A 24,401-nucleotide genomic window follows, 5' to 3' on the forward strand; every position below is an offset into this window, starting at 1 on the left:
TTCCCCCAAAATGCCATATATCTCCTTAGTACTTTATTTTCTAATTAGTGTTTAGTCAATAATTGATTTAAGTAAAATGAAATATATGTATAAGTCTTTAAAGTTGTAACTCCTTACCTATAAAATACCTCTATTTTCAACTTCTAATCATCAACCAAGTCCAGTTAGGATAGGTTTAAGGAGTGCACATTTGAAGATCCACATTTTTAGGCAGGAGGAGAAATATCTCCAAACAGTTTGTGCATTGTATATGAAATAGAATATGGTATGGATGAAAAATGATTTGACTGGTCTTTGTGGTTTGATGTCTTAAACTTTTTTTTTTTTTTGGTCTCATAGTGATTTAGAAAATCAAAGTACAATATAATTTAGAAAAGTGAGGTATTACTATGTTTGAAAATTCTAAAAGTTTTCTTTTGATTTCCCATACCTTCTTTGATTTTTTATTTCGGCATTTTCAAGTCTTATTTGTTTACTATAGGTGTTACAACATTATGTAAATGACACAACAAATTACACCTTAAATTTATTATGAAGGTAATTTTGATATATTAAATCACCCTGTTCAATTGAAATGAATTTTCTTTCCTAAAAAGTGATATGACTTTAAAACTAGCTTTAAAATATCTGGAAATATAAATTTTTGTCTTTTTAGTGAGACTAGTGATCCATTATATCCTATAGTCCATCTTTGACATTGACACCTTAGTTGCTTTGAAACCACCTCCTCTGCTACTCCCCATTGACACCATAATTCAAGGTAAGATACAGGTGGAAGATGTGAACAATATCTCCCATTCCACCTGCTCTTCTTACTATGTGGCTTTGACACTCCCTTCATTATTATATAAGGTCTACATTTATTTATTTTGAATCTGGGAAAGCTCGTGAATACAGTGGAAGCAAGGATACGTGCTTTCTGAGACTAGATTTTTTTAAAGGCCATACACTTTTTCCTCTTTCTTTTGGGATACTAACTCTTGGAATGTGGTTACCATTCTGTGAGGAAGTCCAGGCAGCCACACTGAGAGGTGCAGCTGAGATTTCAATAGACAGCATCCACACAGCAATTATATGAATTAGGACTCTTCAGATGATTTCAGTCTATCACTCTCAAGTTATTTCCAGCCTTGAAACCTTTCTAGATTAGAAATTAGACATGGAGCCAAGTCGAGTTCTTCTCACTGAACCATTTTAAAATTCCTGACCCACACAAATCATGAGCATAATAAAATATTTGCTTTATATCACTACATTCAAAATGGTGTATTATGCAACCATCATAACTGGAACAATATATTGTCCTTAAAATCCTAATTTCCTTCTAATAACTCATGACCAATCAATCTGTATTATTTTGCATTAACTTTTTTTTAATGTTGAAATTTTTGACCTGTATGACATGTACTAAAATATATTTTCTTTAATTTGACTTAAATTATTTTTCATGGCCATGACCAAGTTTCACAGTAATCCTAAGTAAGAATATTCAGAGGGAGAGAACTGCAAGTACAAACACCTGAATGTTTAGAAAGCAGACACACCTAGAATGTAGGGAGAAAAGGAAGCAGTGGTAAAGTTGTTCCTTGTTCCAGATACATCTCTTATGGCATAACATGGGTCAATGTGAAGAGTTTGTATTTTATTCTAAGAACTCTAGAAGATTTTACACAGGACAGTCATGTGCTTTGATTGACATTTTGTAAGATGACTGAAGCACGGAGAATGGTTTGTAGCCTTCAATGGAAGTAGCACAGCAAATCAGGGGCTAAAGCAGGAATGCTAACAGAAGTAGGGGTAGTAACAGCAAATCTGGAGAAAAGATCCCATATTTGGGATAGATTTTGGAGATAGAAATGACAGAAACATAACATTTCATGACTGGGTTTGAGACAAGGAAATGAATTGGGGATTACACCTATTATGTGGCTGGAGTAACTGATTTGGGAGGAAAAAACCAAATTGGAAAAGGATATGGCAAGAGAAGAGGGTTGAAGTAGCTATAATCAAGAGTTAAGTTTGAGATATGTTTGTCAATTCTGCTTTTAAGTCCTAATGAAAGCAACCAAAAAGCAGACAGCATTATGGTACAAGCTAATGGGTTGATCTGGTCAAAGTCAGGACTATACAAAAAGAGGAAAACATACTTTTCTGAACCAGCTTCAATTTTCCAGGTAGGAAAGATAGATATTACTTACTCTAGTTTCTAACATCAATAGGCTAGATGAGTGGACCAAATTTTAATTCAAAATGGTATTTTTCTGATATTTTTATCTGATGTATGCCTCACTTTTCATCAACTGGATTTCCTTTCTCTACCATACAGTGATAGAATGATGAGTTAGATTATATAATGCCCAATAATCTTGGAAAAAACATCAAGGCTGATTACCTGTTAAAAGCCTTTGGCAAATTTGGGAGGGAGTGTTCGAAGTTGCTAAGGTCAAAAACCTTGGCCAGGTAATGAAACTCTAGACAGTTAAAGAGCTATTTTTCATATCAGTGAATAGAATATGGGTAACTCATAAATGGGAGCTGCCTCTCTACAGAATTTTATTCTTGTCATCCTTTTGTTGGAAAAACTAGATACATAGGCATGCATCCTTAAAAATACTAAAATCTTCCATTTGTGGAAGGTTTTGTAGTACTTGTTGCAAATAATTACCCTTAAGTGGTGGAAAAATGTGTATATATAGTTCTCATTGATGTTTAAAAATAAATAAAACTAATAAAAACTAACAATACCAGTGTGATCTAACAATACCTACCTTACTTTGTCTAAGAGGAAGATGTTTAAGGCTGTTCTTATGTGGTTCAATTGTCAAGTAAGAATAAGAATTCACTCTTAACAATAGATAAGGGAACGGTGCCCCCAGATAGGTTGTTGCTGCATGTTATACAGTGGATTAGCATTGGTAAGTGTATATGGTTTATGGATACAAACAGACTGTTACAGTGCTGATTGTTTTAGACAAACTAGTTGTTTCAACTTTGACTTAATGCAGTGTGTGTGTGTGTGCGTGCACATGCTTAGTCATGCTCACAAACCTGTGTATGCAGGCAAATGCACAGGCATAAGAAATTGATGTGTTTTTTAGACATCAAATACAACATGACCACATAACTCTTGAGGAGTAGAAAGCATTTTTCCCTAGCCCTCTCTTTCAGCACTTTGGATTATGAGTTTCCCCCTGTAGACTATAAATTGTTGCAGGCAGAAATTGTATCCACCTTAGCATTTAGTTTAACTTTGTAACTAGCACATACATTTGGAAGTAAACATTTGTCAAATTAAATGTAATTGTTTCTTCCAACTGCTCCTTCTTTCTTTTCTATCCCTTCACATATCTTGCAACAGCAGTCTGCTTTCATTCATTATTTATCCTCATTTTAGGCAACATCCTTCTCGTTCTATTGAAACTGTTTACGTCTAACAAAAGTGAACAGTAATCACTTGTTTGCTAAATTCAATAGCTTCTTATTAGTCCTCATCCTGTTAGACTTCTTTGCAATATTTAGGGAATTATCCACACCTCATATTTGAAATTTCTTTGGCTTTTGTTGACCTGCTTCACCTTTTCCTCTTGCCATCTACAAAAATTCTCCCTCTTTGTATTTACCACTAAATTGGTAATGTTAGGAAAGTTTTGCCCTCAGATCTATTCTCTTTTCACTCAGCTTGCTCTTTTGGACATTTTCATTCACTCTTAAGGCTTCAGCTCCCAAATATATGTTGATGAGGTCTAAATCTATGTGCAATTCTCAATATAATTTTCTGAATATTTTTCTTTGCATATTGAACATCCCCATTCAGACATAGTATAATACAACTTTAGTTTAAAAAAAAACAAACAAACAAAAAAAATAGAAATGGCTGGCTTAGTCAAAAATAAAGGAAGAAAGGGTTGCTTCCTGGAGTGATTACTAAAGAATTCCAGGAGCCCAAGGGATGGGATATATGGCTGCTACAGGGAGCCAGTGTCCTGAGAGGAAATCAGGACTATTCTTTCTCTTTCTCTTCCTTGCACTTCTCTCTGAGTATCTCTTTATGCCTCTCTCACACTGGAATTAACTTCTGTATTTTTTTAGTCCACTTGTTGGAATGTGCCAGCTAATAGTCACCACATTTACATATCCTCAGTTTCAGACATCCAGAGAGGGATGAATTTTGCTTTTTCCATTTCAGTTTAATAATTGGAGCCAAGGAGTCTTAGTGATCCATTCTAGGAAGGTATTATCCCCTACCAATTCCTTCCAGCCACAGGAAATGTCCCTTGTACAAAGGATGGCTACTTCAAAACCATGTGAAGGAAGAAGAGACATATCTCAAGAACAGATAAGAGATAAGAGCTTAGCTAGAATAAATAATAAGTTTTCATTACAATGTCCCATAGGCACACTAAATTCTTGTGCCAAACTCATCATTATCTACCAACCCAGACTCACCTCCTGAAAGAAAGAGATCTCCAGATTCCTTCAATAAGAGGATATAACCCTGCCCAGGTGTTCAAAGTGGAAAAGACTGATTGTCTTGGACTCCACTCCTACCACCTACATTCAAGCATTTTCTGGTCTGTCTGTTCTGACACTGAATGGTCCCATGGCTTTCTATTTTGAAGCTGTATCACCACTGTCTTCCCACAGCCTCTTATCTCCTGACCCCTCCCTGGTCTCTGTGACCCTATTATTTGCTTCTCTAGTGTTTGTCCATATTAGTCTAGCAAGTTATACCACATCATTTACTTACTTAAAAACCATCACAACCTGTAGAGTAAAACACAAATGAAGCAGCTTTATATCTGCCCCTCTTCATTCAGAGGATCCCACTATCTCCATAGGTGTCCCTTATTCAATTTCATAAACTGTATTATTTACTCAATCTCCTGGACTTTTGTATATGTCAATTTCTAACCCTGAAATTGCCTTGCCTTCTTGGTTTATTTGGGAAAATATTTCTTATCCTTCTGGATTTACCTCAAGACCAAGTTCAAATATCATCCTCTCTGAGAAGGCTGTCTTGACATTTCACATCACTAAGGAAATAATCTTTTTTACCTGAACTTAACTTAGTACCATACTTTTGGCATCTCTTTGTTTTTCTACAGTTTGTTTGTTTCATGTATTAGCTTTTGGACAATCTAATGCATTTTATATTTTTCCTTTGCCTTTAGAACCTCATACAGGGTTTGGTGTGTGGAAAGAATACATGAATATTCATGAATAAAAATATGAATATTTTCATTATCCACCATGAATTTTAAATGGGCTCCTTTTTTGGTATGTAAATCTTTAAATTGTGAGGATATAGGATGTCTTATACAGAATTATTCAACTTAAAAATTGTTAGCGAATTCTGTGTGATCTATGGTACTGCTAAAATAGTGCCACCGCCAAACAATTTGCTCTGTAGGACTGAGAATGACAGATAAACAAATAACAGTATTACAGATCAGATTGTAAATGCTAGAGGTACAAAAACATGCCTACAGGAAAAAAGATAAAGGAAAGTTTAATTTTGGTTGGAAACTAGGTTTACAAGTGAAACCATATAAAGCAGAGGGGAACATAGCCTCAAATGGCACCCAAAATGGTCAACAAAATGAACACAGTGTTTTTTTAAAAAATTCTGCATAAATGTGGTACATAGTGTACAAATTCTGTTCTCTAACTACTAAATTACTTTTGTTAATTTACAACTGCAGTAATGATTTATAATGCCTGTAAAAACCAGCCTAAAACAAACATTCTCAAACACACAAACACTTACACATACAGGATTGCCAAAGGTAGTAATTTCATTGGCTGAGCTTTCAGCTCTACGTTTGAGTTAAAAGCAAAGATTAACATGGTTAAAGTGAGGGTTTGCTAAGGCTTAACTATGGGTGTAAGATTTCCTATATTAAGCAGTAAGTCAAATACTAAGCCAAGACAAAACTGTTTGTTCTTCACTTAAGCTTCCAACCCCAGGCATCATGCATTTAAGAGCAAGCATAAAGGCAAGCCCTTGGAGAATACAGCATAAAGTTGGCAAGCAAGTCATTCCCAATTAAGCAAACTACATCTTGGAAACAAAACTATAATAAATGGTCAGAGAATTTAAGAGAACAAAGCTCAATGTGCGATGATGCCTTGTTTTTCTCATTTCATTGCTTTCTTCTCTGTCCCTCTCATTAAGAATTGGCATGAAATGCTCTGTGGGATCAGATCAGAAGTGCACAGAGGATTTAGGCCTGCTATAAGAGTACTTACCTTGCAGCCTCCTTAGATTTAGTAGCTGTTTGAATGAGCAGTCCTTACGATTTTAGGAAAGATTAAGGAAATTCTAGTGGTGCAAGTAGGTCTTATGCATGTATCAACTCATGTAGTAAATGTTACTTCAGGGAACGGAGAGAACATCTTCATATTTAGTTGGCTAGACTTGAAAATTTTTTAATTTTACTTTAAAAGAACAAAAAAAATACATCTTTTCAGGCTGTCACAGTTGACTACCAAAATAAGTAATTGCATTAGATTGATTTTTCCATCAAATATTTGATAAATGACACTTCAATTTCTTATTCAAATTTCCCATTACTGGGCTCTATTATTTTCATTTGTATTATTTGGAAACCACATTTTTAGTTCATACATAATGAATGAGTGACTAATAATATACAGATATATTCCTAAGTGCTTTTATTCTCGATTATTCATGACATCTAGTTCTTATTCATCTGGCAGGGTAAAGAGCTCTGGGGAACAAAATGACCTTTTCATCCATGACCAGAAAAAGATGGAAATGCATTTTATATGAGTAATCTCTCTATTGATCTAGATTCTATCAAGGATCATCCCAGATGAATGATTGTTGTTTGGCCAGTATGGCATAGAGGTCAACATCTGTTTTGATTATTCAGTGCCCCACTGAATAGATATAGATGAGTATACATATGTGAAAGTTATTTGTCTCACATTACACTGTGCCTTTTCATGTTTTATGCAAACTTATGTTCAAGGATAACTGAAAGACCATTTGGAAGTAATACTCATATACTATGGGCACTAATAGATTTTACTTTTTGAGCCTACTTCTCTACCCCTACCCCCATGCCATTACCCACCCTGTCATTCTGATATGTGCTCTTCCCCATCAGTTCTCAGAAGCAGATTTCATATGTCATTTATTTTACTAAATTGGTTTAAAAAAATAGCAAATAGCACATTTTTCTTTTTTAATACTGATTTTTATTTTTTCCATTGTAGCTGGTTTACAGTGTCCTAACAATTTTCTATTGTACAGCAAGATGACCCAGTCACACATACATGTATGCATTCTTTTTTCTCACATTATCATGCTCCATCATAAGTGAATAGACATAGTTCCCAGTGCTATACAGCAGGATCTCGTTGTTTATCCATTCCGAAGGCAATAGTTTTCATCTATTAACCCCAAATTCCCATCCATCCCACTCCCTCCCCCTCTCTCTTGGTAACCACAAGTCTGTTCTCCATGTCCATGATTTTCTTTTCTGTGGAAAGGTTCATTTGTGCCATTTATTAGATTTTGGATATGTGATATTGTATGGTATTTGGCTTTCCCTTTCTGACTTACTTCACTTAGTATGAGAGTCTCTAGTTCCATCCATGTTGCTGCAAATGACATTACTTTGTTCTTTTTTAGGGCTGAGTAGTATTCCATTGTATATCTATATGCCACATGAGAGAACATAGGCAAAACATTCTCTGATATCAACCTTACAAATGTTTTCTCAGGTCAGTTTCCCAAAGCAACAGAAATAAAAGCAAAAATAAACCAAAGAGACCTAATCAAACTGACAAGCTTTTGCACAGCAAAGGAAATCATAAAAAACTTTTTTCATATTTCACATTTAAAAAAATAAAAATGTATCTGCAACCTTCAAAAAAGATGCAAGTGCCAGTAAGCTGTAGGCAAAGTGGTATATTTGGTTAGTTATTCAATTCACATATGTCGAGGCTCTACTCTGAGCCATGAACAAATAGAAGTATGGTAGCAGGTTGAAAGAAACAGGCTGGGTACTATCACCTGGATTATAGTAGAATCTTAAGGATTGAGTTAACTGTTTTATTTTAATAGGAGCTCTATTTAATCTATTTTGGGAAATCAGGAAATGTTGACTATAACACTACCTTCGTAACTTTCAAGTTTAAGGTATTTTGTTCCCTTTACCTTTATACTTTTTCATAGGATGGTAAGTCTGACAGCAGCCTATTATGTCATTTGTCATCACGGTACTTTATCTGATGTTAACTCTGGGTACATACCATTCTGCAATCCATTAATAAAGATCACCAAGAATATGAATTCCCACAGTAAAATCATCAATGCCATCTCTACTTTATTGATGGAGTCACAACCCAGAGACTTGATAACCTTCCTAGGGCCTCACATCTATTAGCCTTAGACCTGACATTCTTATTCTGTTAGATACCTGACTAGAATTAGTCAGAATTAATATTCAAGGACCATTTTTTGGTCTATTTGGTTCATATTAATTAAGCTATTATTAATTGATTAATTAGAATAATATTGATTACTTTATCTTCTCATTATTAAAATAAATTTTATTAATGTATATATATTTATCCTATTCCTAGGATTACACAGCTGCCATGCTCTAATATTCAGGTGAATGATATTTACTTCCTGTGTGTACTCCATAATCATAATATTTCTTATGTAGATATAGGCAAAAATATGCACTTATAGATGATGGGGATCAGAGAAGACAAGATTGAATGAAAACTTGATAATTAAAAATTCTGTATATATTCCCCAAAATATTGATCTTAACAATCTGTATTTTAAGAAATAAGAAAAGTGACTGATGTCAAATATTTAATTTTCCTCCAGAACTAGAATTTTTAAATTCAGAGACTATTTAAGAATGAATGCTGGTTCCTGTTGCTTACCAGACTACTTGAATATATCCTTTATACTACCTACTTTTGTTTTATTAATGACTTACTATCCTTTTGCCAGAAAATGTAATGCTTTATGTTAGAATAACAAACAGAAGAGGAACTAGTTTCAGCAACCATTCATTATTGCTCAAAACGTTATAATTAACCATACTCCATTTGTTCTCATATATAAACGTAATAGAAGGGACAGCTAATGACACCTCAAAGGAACAAATAATTCAAAACTGCACCTAATAATTTATTGGTGTAAGTAGCTTAACTGCGAAGGAACCATCATTTAGTGCTTGCTTGAAAATATTTAACCTCTAGATTGCAGAGAAAGAACACTAAAGGGAAAGAGGGACCATAAGCAAATAATATTGTAGGATTCTGTATTTTTTTTAACAGACTTAATTTTTTAGAGAGTTTTTAGGTTCATAGCAAATTTGACCAGAAGATGCAAAGATTTCTCATATATCTCCTCCCCTATACATGCATAGCTTCCCCTATCATGTACATCTCCCACCAGAGTGGTACATTCATTACAACTAATGAACCTATGGACTTAATGTCAGTTGTTTGCATTAGGATTAATTCCTTGTGCTGTATATTCTATGGGCTCAGACAAATGTATAATGATGTATATCTACCATTATAGTATCCTACAGAGTAGTTTCATCCCCATAAAAATCTGTGCTCCACTTATCCATACCTCTCAAATCCTTAACCCCTGAAAACCACTGATCATTTCACTGACTCCATAGTTTTGCCTTTTCCAGAATGTTGAATACTTGGAATCACATAGTATGTAGCTTTTCATATTGGCTTCTTTCACTTAGTAATGTACATTTAAGTTTATTTTATGTATTTTCATATCTTAATAGTGCAGTTCTCTATAAAACTGTATTCCATTGTCTGGGTGTACCACAGGTTTTTTAATCCATTCACCTGCTGAAGGACATCTCAGTTGCTTCCAAGTTCTGGCAATTTCTAATAAAGCTGCTATAAACATCCCTTGCAGGTTTTTATGTGAACAAAAGTTTTAAGCTCCCTTGGATAAATAATAAGGAGCATGATTACTGAATAGGGTTCTGTTTTTTAACCAAGAGGATTTAGATGCTCAGTGGGAAAAAAAGACTCACAGTTTACACAGATCTCATTCTTCATTGCTTCTATAAAATTCTTAGAGAAAATAATGTCTCTCATTTCCCAAGCCATCTGCCTGAAAGTCACAAGTACTATTTGTAGCCAAGCCTACCTGCCAGAGGTTTTCTGTCTGCCATTTTTCTACAGAGCCCCACACATTTCCCACAAGTCAGTGCTTCTCACATGGAACTCTCTGATGACTCTACCTCTTGAGGACAACATTCTATGCATCTTCCCTTTCCCATATCACCTAGATATGTTACAATAAGACTAATATGTGCTTTTTTAATTACTAGAGCAGTAAACACTGTCTTCTCCAACATCATTACCATTATTTTAAACCACTGAAGGAATTATTTTATGTTTTAAAGATAGAACAATAAATATTTTTTCTCACCAAAAAATTAACTTCTATATCCATTTAATTTATGATAAATAATGAATAAATAGTCAAATGTTTGTATACTTTGTTCACAAAATGCAGCTTTTAGTTTGTGAGAGTATATTTGATCAATTGATTAATGGGAAATAAAACAGGAAGGTTTAAGAAACATCTCTAGGATATTAGAGATGATTATATCTACCTTTTTTTCTTTTAACTCAAGATATAATTCAGATCCTAATTGGAGTATATAAAATAAAAAGTGATAGAAAGAAAGGAAAGTTGTTATATAGTGAAGACTATTTGACAAAGTAAACTTATGTGAACCATTGCTGTTTAAGATCTATGGTAATAAATTCTATTGTAATTCACAGACTTCTACAAATTGATATGCTGCATTAAGCTCTTGCTCTGTGTTAAAGATATATACACACACAGTTATGAGATTTGGTGTTCATAATGAATTCATCAAGATGGCTCAATAGAATTCCAGATCAGAAAAACCTATTCCTCTACTAATTCATTAATCCATTATTTCAGAGTATGTTACTGTGTTAGGCACAGGAATTGCAAAGCCCTGCCCACATTAAGATATGTCAGTTTGGATTATCACCTAGACTATTGCAGCAAACCCTTAACTGGATTCCTTTCTTCTACTCCTTCTTAATATAACCTATTTTTTGCATTGAAGTTAAACTGATTTTTTTCTAAAATCTGGTTCTAATAATTATACTCAAACATTAACCAGTAAAGGACATCCTGTTGAACTTAGGATACAATGTAAAATCATTAACTTGGTCATCCAGGTTCTTTATGGTCTGACCCCAGCTTCCTCAAGCCTCACTACCATGTGATCTCCCTTTCTGCTCACTATACCATAGCCTCTGACTGTGGACCTGGCTCTTTTGTTCTTTGAGCCTTTGTTTTTGCCTGACATGCTCACTTTCACATTCTCAGCTTGGCGAACTCCTGCTTATCCTCATCTCTCATTTTAAAGACATCCATCGAAGCAACATTCCTCTGAATTAGATCCTCCTCATATATTCTTTCATCAGAATCTTCATTTGTAGTTATTATATGTATCTCTGTTGTTATTTAATAGAGGACTCTCTCAAGAGACCATAATTCTATGAGTGCACAATCGTGTCTATCATTTTTACCATAATGCCTATGGTATTTAGCATAATACCTGGGTATATAAAACATGTTCTCAAAAATGAATTATTAATGTTTGAGCAAATGAGTGTGTGATTGCTCTAATGGTACCTAGACACATGCAAGCTTCTCCTTTAAACAAATTAAAATTAATATACCCATCTTTAATCTGCATGTCCAATTTCTAAATTGAAGTGTGTGAAAATAACTAAAAGAGGGGACTTTTAGAAAGATTGGCATAAAGATTTTACAATCTAAAGTAGAGGTGAGTAAAAGAGCAAAAGAGAAAAAAAATCAAAAGAAATTATTGGAAAAATGAGTTAAAGTGAGGAAAAGTGGAGGACTAATTTTATTTTAATAGCCATGCTTGTAAATCTTTGCATTTTCAGTGGTATACATATTTTTTTAATACCCTAGATTTTTCTGGGAAATAGACCATCCTTCCTTCCAAAAAAAAAAAAAAAAAACAACATACAAAGTGTCTTTTATTTCATACTCTAGGGTCCAAGGTTTTCATTAGGCTCAATAATTAGAAATCTAAATTCACCCTCTAGGTGTTGAGATAAGTGTAGAATCAGAGACACTCTTGCCCATGTAAATTCATTTACTACTTAATCTTTAATCCATTTTACTTCTTCATTAAGAATTTTCTTTTCTACAGAACTTCTGAAAATTGAGAACATTTTTCTCATGTTACATGTCATGGAAAGTTGCACTAAAAGATTAAATTAAAAAACCAAATTACGTAGGTATACTAAGTGTGATGTGTTTTCTAAGCCTGATCTGAACTAAAAGTACTCTAGCTTTGAAGTAGATACCAAAATATGAGTTCTAATTTTACAGATACAATTTTAACAGAAGGCCAAATTAATTTGGATCATTATAGTTAAAATATGTAATTTTATTTTCTAGATGAACGAATAAAAACCATTTTATCTCATTTATAATTATGTTAAAGTTTAGCTGATTTTGGTACTATGATGCCAAATCAAAGTTAAAAATATGTTTTTTTGGAGTTCCCTTTGTGGCACAGCAGAAACAAATCTGACTAGAATCCATGAGGATGCAGGTTCGATCCCTGGCATCACTCAGTAGGTCGGGGGTCTGGCGTTGCTGTAACTGTGGTATAGGTCACAGACACAGCTTGGATCCCATTTTATTGTGGCTGTGGCAGAGGCCCGGTTCCTTCAGCTCTGATTCAACTCCTAGACTGGGAACCTTCATATGCTGCCACAGGTGCAGCCCTAAAATGCAGAAGAAGAAAAAAAGACTATTTTGGAGTTCCCATCATGGCTTAGTGGAAATGAGTCTGACTAGCATCCATGAGCATGCAGGAGGTTCAATCCCTGGCCTCACTCAGTAGATTAAGGATCTGGATTTGCTGTGAGCTGTGGTGTAGTTATCAGACATGGCTCACATCGGGCATTGCTGTGGCTGTGGTGTAGGCACACCTCCAATATGACACCTGGAAACTTCCATATGCCATGAGTGTGGCCCTAAAAAGACCAAAAAAAAAAAAAATTCTAGTAGTTCCCACTGTGGATTAGAAGGTTAGGAACCCAACATAGTATCTGTGAGGATACAGGTTTGATCCCTGGCCTTACTCAGTGGGCTAGGGATCTGGCATTGCCTAAAGTTGTGACATAGGTCAAAGATATGGCCTAGATCCAGCATCACTGTGGCTGCAGTATAGGCTGGAGCCTGCAGCTCTGATTTGACTCCTAACTCAGGAACTTACCTATGCCATAGGCATAGTCCTAAAAAATATATTAATATCAAAAAAACAACCTAATCAATAATGGGCAGAAGGTATCAATAGACATTTCTCCAAAGCAGATATACAGATGGCCAAAAAACACATGAAAAACACTCAACATCATTAATTATCAGAGATATGCAAATCAAAACTACAGTGAGATACCACCTTACACCAGTCAGAATTGGCCATCATCAAAAAGTCTACAAATAATAAATTCTGGAAAGGGTGTGGAGAAAAGAGAACCCTCTTACACTGTTGGTGGGAATGTACATTGGTGCAACCACTATGGAAAACAGTACGGAGGTTCCTCAAAAAAAAAAAACTAAAAATAGAACTAGATACCCACTCCTGAGTATCTATCCAGAGAAAACCATAATTTGATAAGATACATGCACCCCAATGTTCACTGCAGCACTATTTACAATAGCCAAGACATGAAACAACCTAAATGTCTATCAACAGAGGAATGGGTAAAGAAGGTGTGGTACATATATACAACGGAATATTAGCCATAAAAAAGAATGAAATAATGCCATTTGCAGCAACATGGTTGCACCTAGAAACTGTCATACTAAATGAAGTTAGTCAGACAGTGAAAGATAAACATATGATAATATGATATCACATATATGTGGATTCTAAAAAAAAAAAAGGATACAAATGAGCTTATTTGCTGAATAAAAAGAGATTCACAGACTTTAAAAAACTTATGGTTACCAAAGGGGACAGGTGGGGAGTGGAAGGGATGGACTGGGGGGTTGGAATTGGCATATGCAGACTGAGGTATATGGAATGACTGGGCAAAGAGAACCTGCTGTATAGCACAGAGAACTCTACCCACTATTCTGTGATGATATATGTGGGAAAAGAATCTGAGAGAGAATGGATATGTGTGTATGTATGACTGGGTCACTTTGTTGTATAGCAGAAATTATCACAACATTGTAAATTAGCTATATTTCAATAAAACTTTAAAAAAAGAAAAAAAACACCACCACCACCAACAACAAAATATATTGATTTTTTTTTCTTTTTATGGCCACACCTGTGGCATATGGGAGTTTCCGAGCAAGGGGTCATATTGGAACTGCACCTGGGGTTTAAACCATAGCCACAGCAATACCATATCTCAGCCACATCTGCAACCTACACTACAGCTTACAGCAAATTCTGGATCCTTTAACCCAGTGAGTGAGGCCAGGGATTGAACCTTCATTCTCACAGAGACAATGTCTGGTCCTTAACCCACTGAGCCACAGTGAGAATGCCTATATTTTTTTCTGATTAATGCATTTAAAAATGACCAAAATGATATTTTAAATTAAATATTTTAATTAATACAAATGTGTCTTTTCTGTCATAATTCAACAAGGTCATAAAGTAACACTACTTTAATTTACCATTTAAATTATTTAATTATTTCTTTCCTTAAGGATCTATTTATTTATTTTTATAATGATTTTTATTTTTTCCATTATAGCCGGTTTACAGTGTTCTGTCAATTTTCTACTGTACAGCAAGGTGACCCAGTCACACATACATGTATATATTCTTTTTTCTCACATTATCATGCTCTATCATAAGTGACTAGATATAGTTCCCAGTGCTATACAGCAGGATCTCATTGCTTATCCATTCCGAAGGCAATAGTTTTCATCTATTAACCCCAAATTCCCATTTCATCCCACTTCTCCCCCCCTCCCCCACTTGGCAACCACAAGTCTGTTCTCCAAGTCCATGAGTTTCATTTCTGTGGAGAGTTTCATTTGTGCTGTATATTAGATACCAGATATGGGTGATAGCATATGGTATCTCTCTTTCTCTTTCTGACTTACTTCATTTAGTATGAGAGTCTCTAGTTCCATCCAGGTTGCTGCAAATGGCATTATTTTGGTTTTCTTTGTGACTGAATAGTATTCCATTGTGTATGTGTACCACTTCTTCTTCATCCAATCATCTGTCAGTGGACATTTAGGTTGTTTCCGTGTCTTGGCTATTGTGAATACTGTTGCAATGAACATATGAGTGCATGTGTCTTTTTCAAGGAAGGTTTTGTCCAGATAGATGCCCAAGTGAGGGATTGCTGGGTTATATGGTAGTTCTATGTATAGTTTTCTAAGGTATCTCCATACTGTTTTCCATAGTAGTTATACCAATTTACATTCCCACCAACAGTGTAGGAGGGTTCCCTTTTCTCCACAGCCTCTCCAGCACTTGTTATTTGTGGACTTATTAATGATGGCCATTCTGACTGGTGTGAGGTGGTATCTCGTGGTAGTTTTGATTTGCATTTGTCTAATAATCAGGGATGTTGAGCATTTTTTCATGTGCTTGTTGACCATCTGTATATCTTCTTTGGAGAAATGTCTATTCTGGTCTTTTGCCCATTTTTCAATTGGGTTGGTAGCTTCTTTGCTGTTGAGTTGTATAAGTTGTTTGTGTATTTTACAGATTAAGCCCTTGTCAGTTGCATTGTTTGAAACTATTTTCTCCCATCCTGTAAATTGTCTTTTGGGTTTTTTTTATGGTTTCCTTTACTATGCAAAAGCTTGTTAATTTGATTAGGTCCTATTGGTTTATTTTTGCTTTTATTTCTATTACTTTGGGAGACTGACCTGAGAAAATATTTGTGAGATTGATGTCAGAGAATGTTTTGCCTATGTTCTCTTCTAGGAGTCCGACAGTGTCTTGTCTTACGTTTAAGTCTTTAATCTATTTTGAGTTCATTTTTGTGCATGGCATGAGGGTGCATTCCAGTTTTATTGATTTACATACACCTGTCCAGTTTTCCCAGCACCACTTGCTGAAAAGACTGTCTTTTCCCCATTTTATATTCTTGCCTTCTTTGTCAAAGATTAATTGACCATAGGTGTCAGGTTTTATTTCTGGGTTCTCTATTCTGTTTCATTGGTCTCTATATCTGTTTTGGTGCCAGAGCCACACTCTTTTGTTTACCATGGCTTTATAATATTGCCTGACGTCTGGGAGAGTTGTGCCTCCTGCTTGGTTTTTGTTCCTCAGGATTTCTTTGGCAATTTTGGGTCTTTTGTGGATCCATATAAATTTTTAGATTGTTTGTTCTAGTTCTGTGAAAAATGTCATAGGAAATTTGATAGAGATTGCATTGAATCTGTCTTATGGTTTGCCAAGTATTTCTTAGCATTTCTAGCTATGTACTTATACTGCCAGCAAATAATTTTAATTAAATTTTCTCCTTTTCACTTCTTATACCACTTTTCTCTTTTCTAATTAAATTGAAATTCTACCAGGACATTAAATATCTTGGTACTATTGATGGAAGTGCCTCTAGTATTTTATAGTTAAGCATAATTCCATATTTCTTAGAAATATTTTTTGTCATGTTAAGAAAATATTCATCTCTGTTAATTAAAAATTTCTACCAGGAAGCAACTTGAATTCTATCAAATGCCTCTTTAGTTGCAATCATTGATGTGAGATAATAAAGAAAATTAATTATTTCAAATATTAGCCATCCTTGCATTCCTGAGATCAAATACAATTGGCTGGATTATGTAGCTCAATTAATATGCTGCTACATTCTACATGGGATTAACTTCTTTAACATTTTCATTACTATCTGTAAGAATTACTTCGAATTTTTTCAGTACCTACCAGAATGTTAAAACTGACATTTTTGACAAAGCACCAAGATTACATTTTATAACTCATATAAGATTTATAATGAAAATGTACCTAAACTGGCAATACAAATCTTAACGCCCTATACTTCTTAAAAAATATAAGTGGTTGAGAGCTGATATTAGAGAGAAGTTTCCGTTAAAAGAAAATTTGAGAGCATCACTAGTGCACTAAGAATCTCAATTCCAAAGCAGAGAAGCCTTTAGTTTTGCTTTGGTTCTTATTTCAAGTGTGATAAAAGAAGTTTAAGGAGGGGCTCTTTTATTTGTGTCCCTCCAAAGTTTGTGACTCATCCCTGAAAAAGTTCAAATGATCTTTGAATGAAGACTAGAACTGGGAAATTACTTCTTTCTCTCCAAGGACTGAGTCAAATGAGAGTTAATCATGGTGACCAATTATGATTTCCCCCGTAGAAATGTCATTCTGGGATTATTTTAAGTATAATCTTACCCTAGGAGAGTTGCCTTTTAGGGTGAGGAGTATCAGCTGGAAAAGGATGCAGGGCACTCATGGAGAAGAAAATTCTCTATGAGTGGAGACAGACTTGAAAAAGCAAAGACCCTGCTCATGTCACAGGAGTTTTAGAAAAAGGCCTTCCAAGGAGGAGTCCTCAGAAACCCACAAAAGTGCTCAACAAGTGAAAAATTTAGCTTTAAATATCTGCAATGTCCAGTAATCATGAAGATATTTCAGATACATGGAGAAAGCCAAATATGAGCTTTCCTAATTGCCTTATCTCGTCCCTCACACTTAAGTCTTCTCCCAGTGCCCCCAACTTTGATTCTGATGGTGTTGGATTAAGAGGTACCAAGTGGAACAAGAGTCCCAGTATTATTTAACATTAAGAAATAGATTTGTGTAGGTCCAGTTCTCAAATTTTGTTCAATCCCACAGATTCAACTCGTAGAAAGGGAAGCCTCTTAAAGTAATAAGAAGGAGCTCGTATGCCCTTAAAGATTATGCTTCATTGAAAAAAACACACAGAAATATAAGGTAGCATAAGATCTGTTCGATCAGCTGCACATTGACAAAAGTCTCAGGACTCCTGGGTTTCATAAATGACTTTAGAAATATCTTCTCATGTGCCAAAGACAATACCCTCAGCCTAAGAAACATAACTTTTCGTTGACTGAGAATTTATCCTTTTTACAAAAAGAGAATTGAATTGACTGTTATTTGTCTCTATTGCTTCCAAGAAGAGCATCTATTGGGCAGAATTCTTGCCAATCTTTTTAGAAATAATTTCCCCCCCTTGCTAACTCCATACCTAAGCTTGAGAATAATGTGATGAAAAAGAAAAAAATTAAGAGAATAAAAACAAAATAATTCCTCAAATGTATAATGAAATTATCTCATTAAATCATGAAATCTAAATCTCAACTCAGTGTTTCCTGAAATAAAATAAAAACCACAAACTTTTCATCAAGATAGAAATGGAAAGCTACCACCACTGAGTCTATCATTTAAATTGCCGTTCTTGATATTTTGGTTATACTATGCCTATGGTACATGCCCCCATTTCTGATTCAAGAGGCTGTGGTTAGGGGAGCTGTGTTCCTTTCATCTACAGTGCCAAAGCTAGAGCCATAACATCTATTAAAGTATCAGGACCATATTCTAAAGACAGTTTCTGAGAAACTGAGACTTTAGGACCAAATCTGTTTAGTATACAAAGTTCTCAAAGGAAACATATCTACTCTGGATTGCAAAACTGCCCTTCTGTAAATTTGCTGTAAAGTATCCAATAGGACATTGTCCACAGATCTTAAAAAAGATACACAATTCAGGTGAGACCCACATGCTAAATTATACTCAAAACCCTGCAAATTAATAATGCTAAATTATCCTACATTCATAAAAACATGTTTATTTATTTAAACATTAATCAACATGAATCTACTGTTCATTGAAAGTGTCGTTTAAAGAAATTTAAAAGCATTTTATGTGACATTTAATATTTACCTCAAGTCACATTTATCTTCTTAAACTTCTCACCCTGAATCACAAGTCATATTACAAATATATACTTGATAATTTGTCCATTCATCCAGTACAGGGTTTCATAATAGCAGTGCTACTGACATTGTGGGCTGGATAATTATGTGGTGTAGGGAGATGTTCTGTGCATTGTAAGATGTTTACCAATGTAGTAGAAGTCAGTGACAACTGCCCCCCTCCACACACACACACACACACACACACACACACACACACACTCACACCAGTTATGAAAACCAAACATTTATCCAGAGATTGTCAGATACACTGAGGTGTGGAGTGGTAGGGGGAGAAACCACTTCCAGTTGAGAGCCACTACCATAGCATTAAGGTTTGCCAGTTTGCATGGTCTTACAGCAGTTGCTTTCTCAGTGCTAGGGAGCCCATTGATTATCATCGATAATATTTAAGCTAATTGATTCTTAGTTTACCTTTGCAACCTCTGCCATACTCAAACAGACACAACAGGAAAGAAAAAATTAGGGGGTTGAGATACCACCAGGAGCATCCTTATATGTTTTTTTCAGTTAAAATGTGTTATTTTCCTGCCAGAAGACTTAGCTCAATACTTTCTTCTTCCCTTTAGAATCAGTTATGCTTTATACATTACTGTTCTGTGGCAGTTTCCAATAGCAAGATCCCAGTAACCAAGTCTAATCTGCATAAAATGCTGTTTTCAATAAACTGTGTCTTAATGCAAAACAAACCATCCTGAATACAATAAAAGCATTATTTTTGAATTGAAGTTTATCTTGGTTTCATGAGAGGCTGCTATTGGAAAATAATGACTGCTGTTCACTGTAGACTGAACTGTTAGTCAGAAAGAGTCACGAATTTCCCATTTTCCATTCTCTGAGTGCTTCCCTCACTCCCATGGGGGTGATTTATGCAACGGCAGAGTGGGTCTGATTTTCCTCTTGCTTCACTTTCAAATTGCTGTGTGAATAATATTATCAGATCTTGATTGGTGGTTCATGAAAATTGTACTTAGTTTCTTATTTCAGAAAGATCTTTCATTGAAATGTTTAGCTTTTATCTTGCACGACTTCACATTTTCAGCTTGTTTAGTAGTATCTGTATACATTTATAAGAGAGGGGACTTGAGAAAAGAGATAGGTAGCAACCATAGGCATAGCTCTCCAATGGGCTAAATGTCTCTCTTTCTGCTATCAAAAACTAAATCTACAGTGTAATTTCTTTGAGATATATTTCACGTTAATAAGTGAAGTGTGATGGAAGGAAGAGTACCTGTAATAGACTAGCAACAAACTTGGCTTCATCCCCTTAAGACATTTAATGTCCCTTTGTTTGATCTATTCATAAATAAAGGTAAATATTTTTCATTAATTTATTCAATAAGAACTTATTGTACACTTAATATGTGCCAGACATTATATTTTGTGATTAGAACATGAAGTGAATTGAAAGAATTCTAGGTTGCCTACATTAATATGACTATGTTAGTATTCAAAAAGAAGTCATTTGATAAGCAAAATATTATGCAAATAAAGCTTGGAATAGAAAATATAAATCAAAACATGAGAGTTTAGAACTAATGACAACATTCTGTGAATATAAATTATATAGGATTATGCAAATTTATGTGCTCTATTTGTATACATAAGCCTTGCTAAAATAACATAAAAGACAACCTGAATAAATGGTGAGAAATATCCTTCAATAGGAAGGTTTAATATTATATAGCCCTGCATCAATTTATACAGTTCAAGTAAATAAAAATTACTAAGGAACAGAGAAGTGAGGTTTCTAATGCTTTGGTTATATTCAGTGCAATACTAATTCAAGAATATTTTAGAAATATTTATTAAACCTAAAATATTGTATACTTGACATAGCATTTTTCACTTCTAGATATTTATCCTCCAGAAATAAGTGCCAAGGTATAATAGTATATATCTATAAGAATATTCACATATGCTTTGTTTTGATAGCTGAGAACTCAGATTTCCATCAGTAGGGGGAAAACTATAATAGACTCATTTAATAGAGTAGCATGAAGCCATTAAAAATAATGAGATACAGCTAAATTTAGCATTATGAAAAAGGTTCAAAACATATGGCTGAATGGAAAAAGTAAAATTTAGGAGAAGAATGTATTTTCTATAAAAATAGGACAATAAAAATATTAGCAAATGTACAGAAAAAAAGCTGGAGCATATAACCAGCAATGAAATTAGTGAGATTAGGGAGGATTTTAATCATTTTATTAATTGCCTTAACATTTGAATTTTAACTTTTTCTTGCTTTCATAGTTAGGCAAAATTAACTATGTCTAATATGTTAATGATAAGAACATTGTCAATAACATTGTCTTCACCACAATTTGACATTAGAAAAATTATATATCAGTTTTGCTTGTTCTGTTTTTACACCAGTTAGAACTTCTAAACTGAGGAGCATTAACACTGCTCAACATTGCTATCTCAGTCATTCCTTAAATAGTCTTTAATTAGTTTTTCCTTGGTGAAAACATGAACTGCTACAGAGTAAATTTGTCTAAACAAAAATGATTTAAGAACTCACATCATAAGGCTTACTTGTACTCAGGAAGTATTTGACATCTTTTTCTGCAAGTTTACCAGGAGTTAATATTTTTCAATTTCATTTTTTAATGCTAGTATTTGTGTATAATTGCATTGTAAATGACTCTGATGAATTACTAGAAATTATTCCTCAGCTTCCTCTGTGTTTTTTTCCCCCACTGAATTTTTATATCTTTGAACTAATTAGGTTGGAAACAGAACACATGAAACCCTAATGTAGTTAGGTGGTTGCTCTACCAATTACAGGATGAAAAATATTAATTATAATCACTTCACCTCAAAAAATGCTAAAAATGAGACAGCCTTATATGTCAGTCAAAACGCCAGGTTCGGAAATCTTTTAAAAATCTTTATACATCTCCAAAATGTCAGTCAAGGTGTATTTCCAAGTAGAATACATGGTGACATCAACATTTCTTTAGCCTTTATTACAAGTTCAGAATGGATTGAACACAGAATTCTACATTTTTTGATTAATCTATTATATTTCCATAAAGTAAAAATAAGATTATAAATTTACATTTTCATTTTTTATTTCCTGAAACCATAAGAATTTTAATTTCAAATATAGTTTGCTGGTGTATTGAGCAATTATTACAACTGTTCTTAGGAAAACAGTAGCAAAATAATGTGTTGATAATTATGTTCCTTCAGGGAGGAGTCAGGGAAAATAGTGATTACATTTAAACTGTGCTCAATCCAGAGAATGGGTAGGCATTAAGAGCTGGAGATAGAGTATGTATTAATTTCCTGGGGCTGCTGTAACAAAATATTAAAAATTGGGTAGTTTAAAACAATTATTCTTTCAAATTTCTGGAGGCTGTAAGTCCAAAATTAAGATGTCACCAGGGTTGATTTCTTCTGAGGTCTGTGAGAGGGAATCTGTCCCAACACCCCTGGCTTCTGATGATGGTCAATAATCCTTGTAGATACATCACCTTAGTCTTCACATGGCATTTCTCCCTGTGTGCTTGTCTCCATGTGACAATCTCCTATAAGTAGGCACAGGTCATATTGGATTAGTGGCCCACTCTACTCCAAAATGACCTTATCTTAATTAATTATATATGCATTGACCTTATTTCAAAATAAGGTCACATTCTGAGGTACTAAGGGTTACAACTTCAAAATATCTTTTTTGGGGGAACACAATTCAGTTCATAATAGAGGAAGAATTTATGAAAAAAATGTATGCTTAAAACTAAGAAATTTCAGTAAACTGTTGTGACTGGAACTTCAGGTGAGAGAACAGAAATGGAGAATTTACATAAGACATGGAATTTACATAAGACCGTTATGATTAGGAATGCAACAGTGGTGCCTGTGGGCTTGATGTAACGGGGAGCCATTAAAGTGCTGTTTGCCGAGAATACGGTCTGTGTTTACTTCTGCAGGATTAGATATTGGGGAAAGGGACTGGAGAAGAGTCAATTAATACTGCTTTTTATTTTTCAAATTTCCTTAAAATCAGGCCTTTCTACAATACTTTTTATACCTTTTTTAAAAGTTCTATATTTCCAATGATATTAATGTTGAAACATAAATTTCTCCTGAGTGTTCCTGCTTTAGAATCCTAGACTTCCTTCTCTAAGAGAATAATACAAAAGATCAGTGCTGCTTCCATGTTTCTGTTTTTTAAACATTAAATTCAGTAATGCAAAGAAAGAAAAATTATATGAAGATACTATAGCTTTTTGAGGAAAACTTTGTTTCTTTACTCAAATATCATTAGATACATAGAAAATCAATACTGATTACTTAAAACCGTAGTTATAATATGTAAACAAATTTAAGTTACAGTGCAAATGCATTAATAGTAGTATTATTTTACATTAGTTTTATAGCACTATATTCACCTTTTATAATTATAAAAGTTTTAAAAATGTATCCTTTATAATCTTGGAGCAAAGACATTAAAAAAAAAAACAACTAAGAAATACCCATGAACATATTGTTGCTCCAAATTAATTTCAGTAAATAGATATGTGGCAGTTGGTTCCAAGTGCCTTGAGTGTCCATAGAGTGATAGTTTATGGTCACAACTTGCTGGTGATTGGTCTGTGAGTTAAAATACAGGAAAACATGATCAAACGTGGCTTAATTGGTATCTTGGAGAGGAACTACTCTCGTGAGCTTTGATGTCTCTCCACTCATACTCTCCTAAGTCAGTCAACTCAGTAGGAAACAGGAGTGTCTGATGTCTAGGCATGGTCTGGTTTACAAGTACTAACAATGAAATCAAAGAAATGGACTTGGTATTCAAAGGGCTAATCCACATGTGAGCTTGGCTGGCACAATAAGAAAGGAGCCATTTCCATATCATCACAGGACCAGGAACAGCCAGCATTTGACAGGGCATTGAAATGTGAGGCATCTTGCTGATATCCATTCTACTCTTGTCACAGACATTGAAGCCAGTGCTTGGATAAATACAAAACTGGGCTTCATGTGGGGCTCCTCCATGACACACATGATAATATGTGGAGGTTTCTACCTAAGAGGAAACCGTGAAAAATGGAAATTCAACATATGGTCAATGAGGGCTGCAGAGCCATGGAAAAGAACCATTCCTTTCCTGAGGCTTTCAGTGGCACTCTTAGATAATTGCTTAATTGAAATTTTATTCCTTTCATTGAACCTCACACCAGGAGTGAACCTACAATTATAAAGCAAGTTTTGATATTTTATTCCTGCCCTTTATACCAATGTCAGTGAAGAATGGGCATTAATTAAGGAATAGCTACAAAACAAATTGCTCTGGAGGGGAAGAAAACGAAGAGGTATGAGATTGTGTGGATATAAGTGAAAGGGAGGA

Source organism: Phacochoerus africanus, chromosome 1 (assembly GCF_016906955.1).
Source record: "Phacochoerus africanus isolate WHEZ1 chromosome 1, ROS_Pafr_v1, whole genome shotgun sequence".
In the NCBI taxonomy this organism is placed as follows: Eukaryota; Metazoa; Chordata; class Mammalia; order Artiodactyla; family Suidae; genus Phacochoerus; species Phacochoerus africanus.